The 15,311-nt window shown below is 39.3% G+C and overlaps 1 pseudogene; it reads right to left on the bottom strand.

Moving 5' to 3' along the window:
* The window catches only part of LOC137097125 (uncharacterized), a 167,713-nt pseudogene that overhangs the window by 114,020 nt on the left and 38,382 nt on the right, over nt 1-15,311 (bottom strand).

The raw sequence follows: 15,311 nt of genomic DNA, 5'->3' as shown, positions 1-15,311 counted from the left end.
TCCTGTCCTCCAGTTTCAACAGACCCTACAGCACTAGTTTTTGTCTTTTTGGGAGGCAGCTCCCCACGCTCCTTTTGCTTGACTCCATCCTTCATGGATATCTTCTCTCCCAAAGTGTCGGAATGCACCTGTTGTTCTCCCTGTGAGCAATGGCTCTTGTTCTTCATGGGCTCCACCTTTCCTAAACTATGCTTGGGTACCTCTTGTTCCATGAAACTATGGAACTCCATGGGCTTCTCCCTTTCCAAAATACTTTCACCTGCCTGTTGCTTTTCTGAGCAGTGGCTGTTTTTTCTATGGGCCTCTGCTTTCTCAAAGCATTTTCAAGTGCCTGTTGTTGCTGTCCCAGGAGCAGCATCTCTTTCTCCCTGTGCAGCAGCTCTGTTCTTGCTTTTTGGGAGACTCACAGCACTGGTTCAGGTCACTGTCCAATGAATGCAACTTGGAGGCTTTGCAGACTGCCATGAGGCTGATCAGGGAGAGGCCCACTCTTGGTGACCTTGGCCTGGTCGGAGGATCCCCTAAGTCTGGAATACTTAAAGGCACACAACAATAACAAACAACAACCATAATTAAATCGACTATCTCATCAGCTGAAAGCAGGCCCACACAGGTAAAGTTATGTTGGTTAATTTTTTTCTTCATTGAAAATATTGTATTGGTCTTTGATGTTGTTTTTTTGTTTGTTTGTTTGTTTGTTTGCAAAATAGCAGAGGCAACAGAAAATAGAATCTGTCATGAGGCTGTAAAATGCCGGTCACTTTAAAGAAAAAAAAAGGGGGGGGGGGTTGCAATGGAACATGTATTAGTACAACAGAACTGTTTATTGTTAATCCTATATTCAGTAATTCAAAACCACCATCCTAGGTTTAATGATGGCTTGGCTCCCTTTGGATCTTGCACATAATTATAGTTTGCTGTTTAATTATTCTTCCTCGTGTACTCAATTTATGATTAAGATTAGCAGCTTGCCCTAGAAGCAAAAAGTGCTAAGGTGGACACTGGTGAGTCAGCAGAGAGCAATTTCTCCAGCAATGTGGAACTGTTCAGAAGCAGCTAAAAGCAGATTTCACTCTAATCATGATATTCAGAACTAAAGCTGAGGAAATATGGCTCCAACAAGAGATCGACCTCTGGTTACTCCCCAGAGTGAAAAGATTAAGGGGCCAAATTCATGGCATTTAAAATGGACATAAATGCATTTTCTGTCAATGAAAATTGTTCTGTATTATCATTAGGAATCCATCCTTCACACTCTATTTCACTTTATTGCTCATTTATCATACATTCTCTAGTTTGCAATACTTGTGTATGTGTGTGTTGTTTTCAGCTAATACAGGACATCTTACATCTAATTTGCTAGGGAATGTTTTGAGGCTGATGATGTTATTCTATCTGGCAGCAATTAGTAAGCCTGTCCTAATGTCACAAGTGGTAATTTATAGTCATCTGAGTGCTGTTAAATTTTCCCATCAATTCTTACCAGTGAACCAATGAACCAAAGTATGGAGATTTAATTCCAAAAACATCTGGAAAACTAGATAATTTATGTTAGGAAAGCACAAAAGTTTTCATATGAACAATGTACTGGATAGGCCTGTTTGATCAAGAAAAAAATTGTTTCTAAAATCGATTTGTAATTGGGGTGTTTTTTTGTTTCGATATTTAAAATATTTACAAAACTTTCCAAAAAAATGTTTTGCTATTTACAAAATTTCGTAAATACTTACAAAACATTTTGTAAGTGTGAATGTTGCAGTAATGGTCACCTTGATTAGCATTGAATGGCTTTCATTTCTCCCACCCTGGACATTCCATAGATAAAACTCCATTTGCCTAGTTTCCAACAGACCTCTGAGGATGCCTGCCATAGATGTGGGCAAAATGTCAGGAGAGAATGCTTCTGGAACATGGTCATACACTACAGCCCTGAAAACTCACACAGCCGGCCTCCGCGCGCCATCCAATCGGCTCCGGCTCCTGCACCCTCCTCCTCCTCCTCCTCCTCCCAGCTGTGTTGCAGGAAGTGTCAGGAGGAGGAGGAGGAGGAGGGCGCAGGAGCCGGCCTCCGCGCGCCATCCAATCGGCTCCGGCTCCTGCGCCCTCCTCCTCCTCCTCCTCCTCCTGGCACTTCCTGCAACACAGCTGGGAGGAGGAGGAGGAGGAGGAGGAGGAGGGCGCAGGAGCCGGAGCCGATTGGATGGTGCGTGCGCGCTCACCCTTACAACCGGCCTCCGCGCGCCATCCAATCGGCTCTGGCTCCTGCGCCCTCCTCCTCCTCCTCCCAGCTGTGTTGCAGGAAGTGCCAGGAGGAGAAGGAGGAGGAGGAGGGCGCAGGAGCCAGCCTCCGCGCGCCATCCAATCGGCTCCGGCTCCTGCGCCCTCCTCCTCCTCCTCCTCCTCCTCCCAGCTGTGTTGCAGGAAGTGCCAGGAGGAGGAGGAGGAGGAGGAGGGCGCAGGAGCCGGAGCCGATTGGATGGCGCGCGGAGGCTGGTTGTAAGGGTGAGCGCGCGCGGGCCGGGCACCCAACAGGCAGGGGCGGTGCACTGCTGGGGTGCTTGGGAGCGCCGGATTGGCTCCCAGGCACCAGCAGCACTCAGCAGCCTCCATCCCATTAACGACACGAGCTGAAGCTCGTAAAATATATGGGGCTGCTGTTTTGATATTTTTAAACCCTTCCGGGTTTGAAAATGTGTTTTGAAATCACGTCGGATGTGGTAAAAATAACGAATTAATAACGAAATAACGAATTAACGAACGAAACCGCACAGGCCTAGTACTGGATACTAGAGGTGTGCAAAATGGTAGAAATCTGTTTTGATTTCATTTCAAAAATGGATGTCCTCTGTTTTATTTCAGGAAGTTTACTTTGGGGGGTGGGGTTGATTCATAATTTGAATCCCAGAGTTTTGTTGTGAGGCTTGTTTCTCTGTCTTTTTTACAGCTATCAGGAAATGTGCCACACTGGTAGGCCACATTTATGACTGTTAGTCTGCCAAGTTTCAAAATGTTTTAGTCATCTACTGATTTTTTTAGGATTTTTAAAGAAGTATTTACTTTTTCTAAAAAAACAAAACAAAACAAAAACAAAAAGATGTAGCCACTTGAATTTCTCCACAGCAACAGAACATGTGCAGGGCAGCATTCCTGCAAAGTGTCAGAAAGATCTAGTCATCCACTGATTTTCAGGAATTTTAAAACTTTTATATATATTTTAAAAAGTTTATATAAGCCAAAAGAGGTATCCACTTGTATTTCTCCACAGTAACAGAACATAATCAGGGGATCATTCTTGCAGTTTCAGAAAGATCTGGTCATTCACTGATTATCCCCCCCCCCCCCAAATTTAAACACCTTGGGCAAGTCTCAGCCTTAGAGGCTTGAAAAATTAGTCTGTTTTTGGCTATCAGGATGAAATCTGCCACACTTAGAGACCACATTTATGATGGCAAGTGTGTCAGGTTTCAAAAAGATCAGCCAAAATGCCGGTCAGTTAGCTGCTGTTAAAGAAAAAAAAGCTCGCTCTCCCCCCCCCCCTCTCTATATATATATGAATGAGAGGGGGAGAGAGAGAGAGCTACTAGTAGCTAGCTAGTACTAAATTGAGTTGTATTACATGGAACAAGGGCCAAACAATTATAGATATTCACTCTCTTTCAGATATTGCCCAACGTCTGCAAACTGTGCAGTCAAAAAGTGTAGCAGTCTGAGACAGTTTGGCAAGATCTCCATTAAATAGGAGTAAACAAGATAGTTAAGCACTGATTGCAACAATGAGGTCATTTCCTTGTCAACAGGAGGGAAGGAGTTCAAAGGAAAAATTCAGTTTGTACTTTAAAATAAGGTTTATCTTCTTCCATGTTAACTGGAGGTTCAAGAGGTAATTCCCAACCCTGTCTCTTGTAGACTCTGGCTTGCAAAAGGCAGCTTCCTGACTAAAATCTTGCTAACAAGTCATATTTCTCCCCCTTTTAGGTCTGAGAAGACATACCTCACAATGACTCCATAGCAACACTCTGGCAACAATGGACAGGTTCTCTTTGTGGCTCTCTTTTCCTTCTTTATCCCTCATGCAACTTTTCCCTTTCTCTTCTCTTCTTCTCTTGCTTTCCCTCATACTCTTTCCCCCCTCTTCTTTTTCTCCCTCTTTCTTCCTTCCACTTCCCTTCTTTTTCTCTATTCCCTCCCTATCATTGTTCCATCTTTCATTCTTTCCTTTCCCCACTTCTTTCTCTTTCTTTCATTTCCCTTCCTCATAAATTTTCCCTTTCATTTCCTTTTCTATCCTCCCTTCCTTTCTTTTCCTCTCTTTCTTTCCTCATTTCCTCTCTTCTGCTTATACACATGTCACTTAGCAGTAGCCGTCGCTTTACTCCCTTTCTTTCCCAGTGACATAACAAGTGACCACTTCACCCAGCAACAGCTAATTCTTCACCTAGTCACAGCCAATTCAGTTTGATTTTTTTTCTTTCCCTCTGCTCTGGTCTCAAAATGGTGTGGGTTTTTCATTTACAGCTCTCAATTATTTGAAGTTAATGGGGACCATATTTGGTCCCCATCTATTAAGCCATTTAAGAGCCTTTGAGGTACAAGCAGACAAACCAACCAAACAACAAATAAACATGCATATATATATATATATATATATATATATATATATGAGAGAGAGAGAGAGAGAGAGCACATTACTGTCTAGTAGTGGACTTCTGGATATTGAAAAGAAACAACTACACTGGAAGCTCATCATTAAGTTTATTTATTGTTACTGGAAACCATAGAAAGGTAGTTCAGGGGAAACAATTCCTAGACTTGAAACCCATCCAGTGCTGAATTCTATGCAAAGTAGGGGTTGCAGATCTTCACCCTGTTTCATGGTCAGAAGAAAGCATTTCCCACACATATTTTCAAAGATTTTATTTTCTATTTATGTACATTTCTTTAAAAAATCATATATTGGTTGTTTAAAGTATATTTTGCAGAAAATACATTTCAGGCTAACTGAAGGAAAATTGGGGTCCTGAAGTTACAGTTCTTACATACTCTATAGCTTACCAATAAGAACAAATTCATCTATAGAAGTATAAATTGTGCTGAACCAAGATTAATTTTTCAGTTACTAAGGGACATGACATCAGTGGATTGTTTATGAAATCAGACATCTAAATGAACCATTAACAGCCAATAATACAAGAAAATGTATACACATTCCTCTACTCAGGAAGCTATAGTTTTGCATGTTCTGGAGTGCAAACTCTACTCATAGCAAGGTGCTTATCAAATGTTCTTTTTAGCTAAGGTATTTTCTTATCTATAAGCAAAATGTGGCCATACTGAAATATTCCACAAATCAAAAAGGAATGTGTTATTGTTATATGCTGTAAAGTCAGTTTCAGCTTATCATTATCCTAGGAATGAGAGACATCCAATTAATAGTCACACTTTAATCTCACAAACTCAGGACTACAGAATCCTTTATTGAGTCAAGGCAACAATATACATGATTCTTCTTATCCTATAGCCTTCCACATTTCTGAATAGTATTCTCCTTTCCAATGAGTCATTTTGTCCAATGATATCTCCAAAGTATGATCCCCTCCGTTTAGTAATTTTGTTCTGTAGTGAAAGCACAGTCCAGGTTTGCACTCAGGACCAGACTCTAATAGGTTGTCTAGTTACTTCATAAATTACCTTCCAAATCTTTGGGTTTTTTTTTTAAATCATCAACACAATCTCTATTTTAAATGACAGTTGTCTGAAAAAAAGGAAAAGAAAAGCTGAAAAGAACAAAGTCTAAAAACAGTAATTTTTCACTTAGCAATGAAAAATACATCAGTCTTAGATCCAGACAAGAATCTTGCCCCAACTTAAAGTATCCCAATTTTTAGATTTCCACCAAACATTATTGTGAAGGGATGTGAACTAGTCTTTTTTAACCTATTGCAGAGGCTACAACAGGAAACAATATATTCAAATAACAAGAAATTTACTTCTGTGTAAACATTAGGAAGAATTTATTTATTGTAAGAATTATTCAACTATGAAGTAGGCTTCCTCCAAAGGTAGTGAACTCTTTCAAGCATTCTTGAGAAATTTCTCAAGAACCATGACTATGTTGTTCATGGTGTCTGCTGGATCTGTAACTACTCTACTTGCCTATCCCCTCATGTCATTATTTAACTTATTATTAACATGGGAGGCTACCATTTTGGATTTTTACAGTGTATGGCTTTAACAATAGAGACAAAAATTAGTCTGAAATGTAAGCTATGCAAAGTGTTAAGCCCTATGCCTAAAATAGATTCAGCTACTTTAAAGTTAAAGTTCAAATCCAAAGTAGACTCATTGCCCCACTGCTATAGATGGCACCATTATATGGTTAGTAAGTTAAAGCTTATTCTAGGTGGGATACCCACTGTTACTTCACTAGTGTCTTTGAGAATCTGGTTTGTAGATTGATTTAGGGAGAGAATGGTATCAGATTCTGTCACTGACCTACCAGGAATGATGTCCCCAACAATAGACACACCAGTACAGCAAGATTTTTTATGTGCTCAGGGCTATCTATGCCTACTAGAAGACTTAACTGGAGAAAACCTATCTAAGAAATGAAATCTACATATGCATAATCTTACCACACAACTATTAATTCATTGGATTTACTCTAGTCAGGTTTAGGCCATAGTCAGATAGATGCATGCAGTCTGATGCTATGTACCACCACACTTTATTTTCCCTCCCCATGTGTTCAATATCTATGTACCATGGAATGACGAACCTGTCCTCAATGCTATATGTCAATACTGAAAAGATCTTGGAGACTTTCAAGATCTTTTCAGGGACAGGCAGGACAAAAAATGAACTTGGTTGAATCAATGTAATGTTGAGGATCCATTCTCTGATGCCTAATATACTTCCCACAGAGTTATAAGAAATACAGAACCTGAATTAGTCTGATCTCCACTTCCCCTTCAAGTGATCTCTAATCTGTAATGCCTTCTAGTGAAATAGTTGCTGTCTCATTTTTAAATAATTTTTTGCAATATGTAGCAGATGCAACCACGTGTAGTGATTTAATGGAAGTTTCCACGCACTGAACTATTCACCAGTTTTGATTCAAATGATTAAATATGAAGATTGTGTTTTTTTTATTTTTTACTGAATCATGCTTCATATATGTTAGCACCACTTTCTCTATGGTCTTTAGAAATGCAAAGCATATCCTCACATAATGCAAACCTATAATTGCAATTCACTAGGAAGCTCTTATAATAATGGGGTTTTAGCTTGGCCTATGCAATGATGTAGGGAATGGGAGGATTAAAAAAAACTCCAATATTATACAAAAGGCAAGGAAAATGACTCACAACTGTATAAAATACATATTTGTCTTGCCTCATTTTGTTCACAATTCGAATCTGAGCAACAGCTAGGCAGTTATGACAGCTTGTGCTTAAAGGCAGAGCCATGGTTTAAGTACAGGTAGCATAGATGATCTGCCAGCTTAAGGAAAACATTTTTGATTCTGGCTTAGCATAGAGGAGGCCAAGAGTGCTACTCTGATTTCATGGTGACAGAGTTTCTGGACAAAGGGAGGGAGGGGGAGATAGCACAGAAAAACATTCATTTTTTTTGCCAGTAAACAATTGACCAGATGATAAACCAATTGAATGTGTAAACACTGATACTGAATTAACTCATCAGATCATCAAGAATACAGATGTGAACAAAACAGAACATTCACTTTCCAACAAATGACTCATGCCTGTTTGGATGTAGAACTGCCAATCTTTTTTAAAATGTTGTTTGTTATAATTTTTCCTTAGAAAAAAGGACTAACAGCATTTCAGAAATGGCAAAACCTTCATATAATTATATTTATGTTATGATTTCTGAGAATTTTGATTCGGTTCAGTGAAACTCACTTTACTATCAACCTGATTTAATGCAGATTTTAGGGGACCTAAACCCATCAGAGGAAATTGGGTTAGCTGAGTTAGTACAATTTGCATTGGATTAAGATGTATCAATAGGTTCATCAAGAGAACTGTGAAGACATATGAACTGCACATGTCCTCAGAATTAAGTTACCTTGAGTCTTATGTAGGCATTTACTGGCACATGTGAGAGCTAAAAAAATGTAGGGTGTCAGAGGCATGCATTCAGGTTCCTCTAGAGGTCTTCAAATGTTAAGCAGGAAATCCCAAAAAGTGTTTTTGCTTTTTTAAAAAGCTGAATGCTATTAGAATTCTCTACACAATTAGAACCTTGTCTCATCTGAGTTTCTAGTCAACACAGGCTGCTAACTCTTGTGGCACCTACAAAGCTAGTAGCGAGAGTAAAACCTACACAAACACTTATAGTTGGAACAATATTTTAGTAATAACTAAAGACTGACATCCTCCTTGTAAATTATAGTGACACTCCAAGGGAGCATCTGCACTGTAAAAGTAATGCTGTTTGACACCACTTTGGACCTGGTGTGGGGAACCCATTAACCCATGCCTCACATTGCCCAACCTTCCCCTTACCTAATCCACAGAGGAAAGCGTCCACTGCCTGACTTCCCTTCGTTGATCCATATGCAAAACAGGTAGTTTCCCGTGTTGCCATCGTAACAGCTTACAACATTGCCTCTTCACTTGTGCCACAGAGCCCCAACAGAAGTAGATCTATGTCATGGGATGATAACTGGTGGGGTCCGGGGCTGAAGCAAGGTGAAAGCAGCATAGAATGGAAAGTTTTGCCTGTATGACGAGGCACATAAACTGCTGTAACTCAATGCTTAGAGATCATGGGAATTATAGTTTGGTGGGACACCATCACTCTTAGCCAGAAAAGCTTAAATACCTTGTAAAATCATATCTCCCATGATCCTATGAGAAATGGCAGTTAAAGTTTTGTCAAACTGCATTACTTCTGCAGTGTAAATGCACCCGACATCCCTTTTATGGATACAAGTCTGTATACAACTCTGCTTAGCTTGCTTCAGCTTGCATCCAGATTTTAGTTCTGGTTCCATGTGTTATTAGATACCTTCTACCTTAGTTTTTACTCTAGGTTGGAATAAGGACATTCAAAATATTCCTAAATGTAAGAGTACATCCACACTGTAGAATTAATGCATTTGAGACCATTTTAACTGCCGTGACTCAATGTCATAGAACCATGGGAGCTGTGGTTTTAGCCTTCTCTGCCAAATAATGCTGAAGTCTTAGCAAACTACAATTCCTATTATTCCAAAGCATTGAGCCATGGCATTAAAGTAGTTTGGTAAGTGATATCAAACTACATTAATTCCAAAGTACAGATGCATCCATTGACTCTTTTTATCCAAGCAGAATATCATGGAGTACCCAGTTTCCAAGAGACCTCACAACCTCTGAGGATGCCTGCCATAGATGCAGGTTAAATGTTATGAGAGAATGCTTTGGAACATGGCTATACACCCCGAAAAATTTACAACAACCCAGTGATTCCAGCCATGATAGCCTTCAACAATACATTACCCACTCTTCCTTATTTTTTCTGCCAGAAATGGGCTAACAGAAAGCATGCAAGGGAATTATGCAATTTTTGGAATAAAAATGAAGAATTGCAAATGTTTTCTCTGCACTGGATATGATTAGATTTTTATTATTTTAAGAAATCTAAATAAATCTAGACTTTATTTTATGGTACTGCCTGGTGCGGGATTCACTGAGAAAGTGTTTCCATTCCTGGCCTCTTCAGCCATCCTGTGTGATGATTACTTAACCTCAATATGAAAGGTGTTTCCAAGACTTCAATCCAGTAGTCACCATCAGCTCAGGTTTCCTGCTTTTATTTCACATTTGTCACAGCTGTCTTCAAGTGTGCCTTAATGTCTCTTTTCAAATGCCTCAGCTAACTCCAGCCATTGTTTGTGGTCTTTCTGAATTTTCAGTTTCTTCTTCTTTATGAATTCTTCAGGCTTTTGTTGCCTATTTTAACTTCTTCTGCTGCCTTCTGTCTTCTTGACAATCTGTTCTTGACTGCTTGCCAGTGTGGCAACTGGTCATAAATATTATTGATCCAAAAACCTTCAGCCAATCATTCTTTTCCTGGTTAGAATTCTGCTCTCTCCATGAACTAGTTTAATGCAAAGAACTAACAGCAACAGAATGTCCTCAGTCTCACCATCCAGAATTTACTACTTTTGGATTCCTTCCATCTGTGCATAAGGCAGAAACCTCTCTCTCATATAGCCAGCTTCTTGTTTAACATAAGTGACAAAATAGCAGTTTAACTGCAGTTTGGCAGTCTGCCATTGTGACATTTGAGCGCTGTAACCTCCACTAGTAGATGCCCTTAGATACATTTCCCTCTTCTGTGACAATTGACCTTTCACCTCTCCATTCTTGTTTCAAAATAAAATGTATCAACCCACTTAACCTCGGGTAGTATCAATTGATTTTTTCAGATTGGTTCAGCAAAGTACTGCTAAGATTTTCACACAATTATATCTTATATTCAGATGTCATGAAAATGTGTGTTTCATGTGTTTTCATGTGTGTTTCATACATGCCAAAGCAAAAGGGTGCTGAGCTAGTGGCTCTGAGGCCCCTTCCACACTGCCTATAATCTGTATAACGTCTGTATAGATTCATATAATCCAGTTCAAAGCAGACACTGTGGATTATCTGTTTTAATAATCTGGATTATATGGCAGTGTAGAAGTGGCCTTAATCAGTGAATTCACTCTGGCTTTAAATTTGAACTTTTAAAGTGCTATCCAAGGTACTGATTCCTATCCCAAAATAAGTCCGGTACTTTTGATAGTTTATTTCAATGCAAACTAAGATATACAGTGGATTGACACCCCCTTTCTGACATAAGAACCATGAGCTCTAATCTGAAAAAGAAAAAAAAGAAGAAGTAGTAGCAAGAAACATGTACAAATACTTTTAAAGGGGTATTGTCTTAATTTGCTCTATGGAATCCAAGGATTCCAACACAGAGGAATCAGACATTGAAAGGCTTCTGACTTCAGATGATGCCCCTCCCCCATCTCCAAATCTGGTTAGCTACTGAAAGACATTGTTCACAAGAAAGCTATCAACCAACTCATCAACAAGAGTAGCTTTGAAGAAGGTAATACTTCTTATAGAGGTTTAAATGAGAAATACTGACCAATTAACCACCTGGAGTTTCAAGGCTAGGGCCCTGTGATTCACAACTGTTCATTTGACCACTAAGCCTTGAGTTTCTTTTAGATGAAAAAAAAATAATGTGCTTTTCCTAGGTAGCTGGATGCCTAGGTGAGCCAAGGAAGAAGATTACAGTTCAATGACTGAAGAAACAACCCCCAGAGTCTAGTTATTCTCTCATACTTAGTATGTTCTAAAATGACTCTTAATGCAGGGTTACTAAAGGCAACAACCAAGCCAAATGCAATATTTTTATGGAATAATTTCCAGGACAAATCCTGTCTTTATCAAATTATATTTTCCATTGTTTGCTGGTTCATCTGTTGATTAAGGTTCATGTTACTCTTTTATTAGTAAGAAGAGGCTCACAAAGTTACTCATTGCAAGCACTTGCTTCTTTTATTTACTATGTTTTATATTGTACAAGGAGAATTAAAGGACATTTTGCAAAATGAGAAACTTTTTAACAACTTGTTCACTCAGTGTCTTAGAAATACAACTGCAAAGCCCTCAAAGCCAGAATGAGTTTGGGAAGTAGTACATACTACAGTATATACTATATGGTATTTGTAAAGGGTGGACAACTGTGCAGAGAACAGAGCCTGTATTTCATTCCTCTATTACTCCAGGAATAACAGCAGAATGTTTTTCTTCTTCTTCTTCTGAGTTCTAGGTGGTTTTGGAGGGTGGGTTAAGTTTTTGAACCATGTGGATATTCTTGGGGGAAGAGAAATAATTTTGTAGTTTTGAGCCATTTTTGCCCATTTTGGTATGGAAAAAAAATCACATACGAAATGAAAATGAGGTGTTCAGTTCTTGGAGGGTTGGAGGGTTACAAAATGAACTATAGGTAAAACAGTATTCACCTCCTCCTCTCAATATACATTCTCATAGGTTTCATCTACAAGTACTGCAAAATTCAGAGCCAGTCCAGAACAATTATGCTTTGGAACTGCCCTTGGATTCCACAGAGTTGTTCAGATGCTCTGTCCCTGATCTGCAACAGTAGCAGGAGCAGAATCCATACCATCTATTTGGTTCAAAACTGGTTTGGCCACACTGGATGATAACCCTTAACTCACTTGCCATCTTTGTCACTGCAGCAGCTGGCTGGAATGCTCCAGGGAGCTCCTGACATCAGCAAAATTGCCCTCATAATCAAGGAGAAGGAAGGAGAATTAGGCCACATATGTCTAATAAGGATTACCATATATGCCAATCTGGAAGACATGCTTCAAAACGTCTGCTTGAGGTGAAGTCATGTGCCTATATCCAAACTATAGGTTCTACATTCCCATGTCCATCAAGCCAACAGGAGTATTTTCTGTACAGAAATACTGTTTTCTGTGCAAAAAAAAGTCGCATGTATTTCCTTCTTGCATCGAGTAGGTCCAAACTATATAGTCTTTGAAACGGTGCAGTTTTGACAACTTTTTTAAAGAGGAGGAAAATTGTGATTATTCATTCTTTTCTATGAAGTTTTACATTTTATGAGCCAATAGTCCCCACCCCCTTCACCTGAATGCAAGTGGACAATAGGTTATGATAGTAATCGTGTTAGAATGTAGAAATGAGCCATATTAATATTAGCTCTTTAAAATGGATGGGCAGGCCACTGAATACATTTTGTTACATGTGACACATGCAACCCCAAGGTTCTCAGCAATTCCTTCAAACTTCCAAACTGATGATGGAATAATGTCTTCTAGACATTATTCAAGAAAAGAAAAGCCTTCCAAACATGGCAGAGAGACATCAGATGTTCTGCTAAGAAAAAGATCTACACCAGTGCAAAAGCTGAGGTCCAAAGAAGGACAAGAGAACTGAAGAACATCTGGTGGACAAAGAAGGCTGAAGAAATCCAACACCTGGCAGATACCCATGATGCTCAGGGATTTTTCAAAGCCACAAAGGTTATCTATGGACCAAGAAACCATGGCATACAGCCTCTATGGAACCAAACTCCTGAAGGACCAAAAATCAATTGCACTACGTTGGAAAGAACATTACCAAAGCCTCCTGAATCACAGCTCCAATGTGGCCAAAGAGGTTCTCTCACAAATCATGCAACAACAAACCAGGGATGAGTTTGCAACACTGCCTAATTTGGATGAAGTCCGCAATGCTGTCAACCAACAAAAAAAAAAAAAATAACAAAGCCAGCAGACCTGATGGGATACCTGCTGAAATCTTTAAAGAGGGAGGACCTGAGCTGACACAACAACTCCACCAGCTCATAGAAAAAGTGTGGGTGACTGAGAAAATCCCAGCAGATTTCAAGGATGCCATCATCATCACCCTCTTCAAAAAAAGGGAAAGAACAGACTGTGGAAACTATCGAGTTATCTCCCTTCTAACCTCAGCTGGGAAAATCCTCATAAGAATCCTTGTGAACCACCTTCTGCCCCACTCAGAAAACACCCTCCCAGAATCCCAGAATGGCTTCCACCCCTTCAGAGGAACCGTGGACATGATCTTCACTGCACAACAGCTCCAAGAAAAATGCAGGGAACAAAATCAACCTCTGTACATGGCATTCATTGACCTTGCAAAGGCATTCAACACAGTGAATCGCAGTGCTCTCTGGACCATCCCCCTAACAAATTTGAGAACATCCTCCACCATCCGCTCTGCTGGACCGGCCACGTTGTCTGGATGCCTGACCACCGTCTCTGAAAGCTGTTTCTCTACTCTGAACTCAAGAACGGAAAACGGAATGTTGGTGGACAGGAAAAGAGATGTAAAGATGGATACATAGTAAAGATACTTACAATGGCTTCACAATAATCTATTCTGCTAGGTAATTGCCTCACTTTACATATTCCTGGATAATGCAATAAAAATGGGTAGGAGAAATACGCAATGAGAAGCAAGAATGACCACTAAAATCTTAGGTCTCCTATGCAGATGTGGGAGGAGACTCACATTTTTTTTTCCAGTAGTAGCTCTGTGTTCTAAGAAGGAAATGAAGTGTGAAGGGCTGTCCTGCACTGATTTTTGTGAATGCTACAATATTCATTCCTATTGATGGCAACAAGCCACATTTTTCTACTAAGGTAAATATCTTTGGTGATAATTAAAATGGGTCTATGTTCTTTCTGAAACTTGGGAGTGGGTATAAAGGGAGTATAAAAGAAGCATGAAAAATTACAGTGACATATCACATTATTGAAACACCCACTCTATAGATTGTTCTTGTGAATTTAGACTATACAGTTGCCTAATGTTATTTTGTAATCAGTTCAATCACATATTAAAATGTCTATCTCATTTTTCTAAGTGGTGGTCTTAAAAGCAATATAAACGCAGATATTAAAATAGAAAAAAATAGAAATAGTTTAAACAAACAATTTGGATATATTGCAATAGCTATATACTATAGATTAGATATATAGAGTAATTCAAAAAGTTTCTTGGTTTATTGTGGATTGGCAAGGAATTCCATACATATATATGAGAATGATAAATGATAAATACCTAACAGATTAATTTATTGAGTCAGAAATTATGGGGACCTGAGCTGTAGTAGTAAAATTTTAAAAGTTATGTTAAGTCAGACCAACACCTTATCAAAGCCGGCTCACTATTCATGTGGTGGTTTTTCAGCTACTTATGAAAAAACCCAAACAAACAAAATAAAACAACATGAATACACTCACCTGCTTATCTCCCACAACACTTGATCCATAGGAAGCACTCTTCCTCTGATGCTACAGGGAATGTATATACATTTATTCAGGTTAATCAATCGCTCTGTTTATTAAGCTCTCTTGGAATATTTACTTAATACATAAAACCAGACAGGTATGTGCATATGCTATCTTCAAAATTGTGAATGATTGTGGCAGAAAATTACCTCCTGGCTGCTGGAAATGTCACCTCTATCTAGAGAAGAGAATAAAATGATACCCACCTGCTTGAGTGGAACTAGCAATGGCAAACTTTCCATGCAATATAGGTTGTTGTATCCACTTTGTCTGTGACCAAATAGGAGGGAAATGCATTTGAAAGTCTTCACTTTCTGGTGCTTGGAAGGCTCCCTGCAGCTTCTCTGTTGAAAATGGAGGATTATTGTAGCTAATGCTTAACACCTCTGGAGTGGCAACCTTTCAGGATGATTGTGGCTAGAGAAGATGAAATATCAGC

This window comes from Anolis sagrei, chromosome 5, assembly GCF_037176765.1.
Source record: "Anolis sagrei isolate rAnoSag1 chromosome 5, rAnoSag1.mat, whole genome shotgun sequence".
Taxonomy (NCBI): domain Eukaryota; kingdom Metazoa; phylum Chordata; class Lepidosauria; order Squamata; family Dactyloidae; genus Anolis; species Anolis sagrei.
Note: the sequence above shows the minus strand (reverse complement) of the source record. Positions and strands in the feature narration are given on the sequence as shown.